This window comes from Arachis stenosperma, chromosome 2 (genome assembly GCF_014773155.1).
Source record: "Arachis stenosperma cultivar V10309 chromosome 2, arast.V10309.gnm1.PFL2, whole genome shotgun sequence".
NCBI classification, from domain to species: Eukaryota; Viridiplantae; Streptophyta; class Magnoliopsida; order Fabales; family Fabaceae; genus Arachis; species Arachis stenosperma.
Genome location: NC_080378.1, coordinates 65598865 through 65604064, shown reverse-complemented (window position 1 = coordinate 65604064; position 5200 = coordinate 65598865). Strand labels below are relative to the sequence as shown.

General features: G+C 41.7%; 1 non-coding gene across 1 annotated transcript; it reads right to left on the bottom strand.

The window, feature by feature from the left end:
* Nucleotides 1-1259: 1259 nt before the first annotated feature.
* Nucleotides 1260-1367, bottom strand: LOC130964528 (small nucleolar RNA R71). The gene has a single exon (XR_009080618.1). It is a non-coding gene; the product is annotated as a small nucleolar RNA R71 (small nucleolar RNA).
* Nucleotides 1368-5200: the final 3833 nt, after the last annotated feature.

Genomic DNA, 5200 nt, shown 5'->3' with positions numbered 1-5200 from the left:
CTGGCATTTAAACGCCAGCCAGGGTGCCTGGTTGGGCGTTTAACGCCCAAAAAGGTAGTGCATTGGGCGTTAAACGCCAGAATGTGCACCATTCTGGGTGTTTAACGCCAGGATAGCACAAGAGGGAAGATTCTGTTTTTAATGCAAATTTTTTTCAAGTTTTCAAAGTTTTTCAAAATCAAATCTTTTTCAAATCATATCTTTTCAATCAAATGTTTTCAAAATCAATTTCTTTCCTTTTTCAAAGATACTTGCTAACAATTAATGATTTGATTGAACATTTCAAGTATGTTGCCTTTTCTGTTGAGAGAGGTTTAATGTTTGAATCATATCTTTTCTTGTTAGGCAAGTCATTAATTTTTAAAATCAAATCTTTTTCAAAATAGTTTTCAATCATATCTTTTTAACTTCTAATTTCAAAATCTTTTTCAAAAATTACTTGATTTCTTTCCTACTCTTGGTTTTCGAAAATCAATTAAAGTTTTTCAAAATGTTTTTAAAATCTTTTTAACTTAATTTTCGAAATTTCTTCCCCTCTTCTCACATCCTTCTATTTATGGAGTACCACTCCTCCTCAATGCACAATTCGAACTCTATCTCACTAAGTTCGAATTCTTCTACCTCTTTCTTCTATTTTTCTGTTCCTCTGACACCTCAAGGAATCTCTATACTGTGACATAGAGGATTCCATATTTTCTTGTTCTCTTCTCTTTCATATGAGCAGGAACAAAGACAAAGGCATTCTTGTTGAAGCTGACCCTGAACCTGAAAGGACCTTGAAGCGAAAGCTAAGAGAAGCTAAGGCACAACTCTCTGTAGAGGACCTAACAGAAATCTTCAAAGAAGAAGAACCCATGGCAGCCGAAAATAACAACAATGCCAACAATGCAAGGAAGGTGCTTGGTGACTTTGCTGCACCTACTCCCGACTTCTATGGGAGAAGCATCTCTATCCCTGCCATTGGAGCAAACAACTTTGAGCTTAAGCCTCAATTAGTTTCTCTAATGCAACAGAATTGCAAGTTCCATGGACTTTCATTGGAAGATCCTCATCAGTTCTTAGCTGAATTCTTGCAAATCTGTGACACTGTCAAGACTAATGGGGTTGACCCTGAGGTCTACAGACTTATGCTATTCCATTTTGCTGTAAGAGACAGAGCTAGGACATGGTTGGACTCACAACCTAAAGAAAGCCTGAACTCTTGGGAAGAGCTAGTCAATGCCTTCTTGGCAAAGTTCTTTCCACCTCAAAAATTGAGTAAGCTTAGAGTGGAAGTCCAAACCTTCAGACAAAAGGAAGGAGAATCCCTCTATGAAGCTTGGGAAAGATACAAACAATTGATCAGAAAATGTCCTTCTGACATGCTTTCTGAATGGAGCATCATAGGTATTTTCTATGATGGTCTGTCTGAACTGTCCAAGATGTCTTTGGATAGCTCTGCTGGAGGATCTCTTCATCTGAAGAAGACGCCTACAGAAGCTCAAGAGCTCATTGAAATGGTTGCAAATAACCAATTCATGTACACTTCTGAAAGGAATCCTGTGAACAATGGGACAAATCAGAAGAAAGGAGTTCTTGAGATTGATACTCTGAATGCCATATTGGCTCAGAACAAGATATTGACTCAGCAAGTCAATTTGATTTCTCAAAGTCTGTTTGGAATGCAAAATGCACCAAGCAGTACTAAGGATGCTTCATCTGAAGAAGAAGCTTATGATCCTGAGAACCCTTCAACGGAAGAGGTGAATTACCTGGGAGAACCCTATGGAAACACCTATAATTCTTCATGGAGAAATCATCCAAATTTCTCATGGAAGGATCAACAGAGACCTCAACAAGGTTTCAACAACAATAATGGTGGAAGAAACAGGTTTAGCAATGGCAAGCCTCTTCCATCATCTTCTCAGCAACAGACAGAGAATTCTAAGCAGGGCCACTCTGACTTAGCAACCATGGTCTCTGATCTAATCAAAACCACTCAAAGTTTCATGACTGAAACAAGGTCCTCCATTAGGAACTTGGAGGCACAAGTGGGTCAGCTGAGCAAGAAAATTACTGAACTCCCTCCTAGTACTCTTCCAAGCAATATAGAAGAAAATCCAAAAGGAGAGTGCAAGGCCATCAACATGGCCGAATTTGGAGAGGAAGGAGAGGCAGTGAACGCCACTGAGGAAGACCTCAATGGACGTCTACTGGCCTCCACTGAGTTCCCTAATGAGGAACCATGGGAATCTGAGGCTCAAAATGAGACCATAGAGATTCCATTGGACTTACTTCTGCCATTCATGAGCTCTGATGAGTATTCTTCCTCTGAAGAGGATGAGTATGTCACTGAAGAGCAAGTTGCTAAATACCTTGGAGCAATCATGAAGCTAAATGACAAGTTATTTGGTAATGAGACTTGGGAGAATGAACCTCCTTTGCTCACCAAAGAATTGGATGACTTGTCTAGGCAGAGATTACCTCAAAAGAGACAAGATCCTGGGAAGTTTTCAATACCTTGTACCATTGGCACCATGACCTTCAAGAAGGCTCTGTGTGACTTAGGGTCAAGTGTAAACCTCATGCCTCTCTCTGTAATCGAGAAGCTAGGGATCTTTGAGGTACAAGCTGCAAGAATCTCACTAGAGATGGCAGACAATCCAAAGAAACAAGCTTATGGACATGTAGAGGATGTTCTGGTAAAGGTTGAAGACCATTACATCCCTGCTGATTTCATAGTCCTAGAGACTGGGAAGTGCATGGATGAATCCGTCATCTTTGGCAGACCCTTCCTAGCCACAGCAAAGGCTGTGATTGATGTTGACAGAGGTGAATTGATCATTCAAGTGAATGAAGAATCCTTTGTGTTTAAGGCCCAAGGATACCTCTCTGTCACCATGGAGAGGAAGCATGAAGAGCTTCTCTCAAAGCAGAGTCAAACAAGCCCCCACAGTCAAACTCTAAGTTTGGTGTTGGGAGGCCACAACCAAACTCTAAGTTTGGTGTTGAACCCCCACATTCAAACTCTAAGTTTGGTGTTGGGAGGTTCCAACATTGCTCTGAGCATTTGTGAGGCTCCATGAGAGCCCTCTGTCAAGCTACTGACATTAAAGAAGCGCTTGTTGGGAGGCAACCCAATGTTATATTTTATCTATTTTCCTTTGTTATTTTATGTTTTCTGTAGGTTGATGATCATGAGAAGTCACAAAATCAATTGAAAAAGCAAAAACAGAATAAAAACAGGAAGAAAAATAGCACACCCTGGAGGAAGAACCTACTGGCGTTTAAACGCCAGTAAGGCTAGCAGATGGGCGTTTAACGCCCAGTCTGGCACCATTCTGGGCGTTTAACGCCAGAAAGGGGCACCAGACTGGCGTTAAACGCCAGAAAAGGGCAAGAAACTGGCGTTAAACGCCAGAAATGGGCACCAGCCCGGCGTTTAACGCCAGAATTGGCTCAAAACGCATTTTTGCATGCCATTTGGTGCAGGGATGCCTTTTCCTTGACACCTCAGGATCTGTGGACCCCACAGGATCCCCACCCACCCCACCACCCTCTCTCTTCTTCACCAATTCACCAATCACCTCAACCACTCTTCCCCAAAAACCCTTCACCTATCAACTCCCATCTTTCTCTTCACCACTCACATCCATCCTTCATAAAACCCCACCTACCTCCTCCATCTCCTCCATTTTCTTCTTCTTCTCCTCTATTTTTTCTTCTTTTGCTCGAGGACGAGCAAACCTTTTAAGTTTGGTGTGGTAAAAGCATTGCTTTTTGTTTTTCCATAACCATTTATGGCATCTAAGGCCGGAGAAACCTCTAGAAAGAGGAAAGGGAAGGCAAAAGCTTCCACCTCCGAGTCATGGGAGATGGAGAGATTCATCTCAAGGGTGCATCAAGACCACTTCTATGAAGTTGTGGCCTTGAAGAAGGTGATCCCCGAGGTCCCTTTCAAACTAAAAAAGAGTGAATATCCGGAGATCCGACATGAGATTCGAAGAAGAGGTTGGGAAGTTCTCACCAACCCCATTCAACAAGTCGAAATCTTAATGGTTCAAGAGTTCTATGCCAATGCATGGATCACCAAGAGCCATGATCAAAGTGTGAACCCGAACCCAAAGAATTGGCTTACAATGGTTCGGGGGAAATACTTAGATTTTAGTCCGAAAAATGTGAGGTTGGCATTCAACTTGCCCATGATGCAAGGAGATGAACATCCTTACACAAGAAGGGTCAACTTTGATCAAAGGTTGGACCAAGTCCTCACTGACATTTGTGAAGAGGGTGCCCAATGGAAGAGAGATTCAAGAGGGAAGCCGGTTCAATTAAGAAGGCATGACCTCAAGCCCGTGGCTAGAGGATGGTTGGAGTTTATCCAACGCTCAATCATTCCCACTAGCAACCGATCTGAAGTTACTCTAGAACCGGGCCATCATGATCCATAGCATCATGATTGGAGAAGAAGTAGAAGTTCATGAGGTTATAGCCCAAGAACTCTATAAGGTGGCGGACAAGTCCTCTACCTTAGCAAGGTTAGCCTTTCCTCATCTCATTTGTCACCTCTGTTATTCAGTAGGAGTTGACATAGAAGGAGACATCCTCATTGATGAGGACAAGCCCATCACTAAGAAAAGGATGGAGCAAACAAGAGACCCCACTCATCATGAAATCCCTGAAATGCCTCAAGGGATGCACTTTCGTCCACAAAACTATTGGGAGCAACTAAATACCTCCCTAGGAGAATTGAGTTCCAACATGGGACAACTAAGGGTGGAGCACCAAGAACACTCCATTCTCCTCCATGAAATTAGAGAAGATCAAAGAATCATGAGAGAGGAGCAACAAAGACAAGGAAGAGACATTGAGGAGCTCAAGCACTCCATAAGACCTTCAAGAGGAAGAACAAGCCGCCATCACTAAGGTGGACCCGTTCTTTAATCTCCTTGTCCTCCATTTTCCTGTTTTTCGAATTTTATGCTTATGTTTATCCATGTTTGTGTCTTATGATCATTAGTGTCTTAGTGTCTATGCCTTAAAGTTATGAATGTCCTATGAATCCATCACCTCTCTTAAATAAAAAATGTTCTTAATTGAAAAAGAAAAGAATTGCATGAATTTTGAATTTTATAATAGTTTAATTATTTTGATGTGGTGGCAATACTTTTTGTTTTCTGAATGTATGCTTGAACAGTGCATATGTCTTTTGAATTTGTGG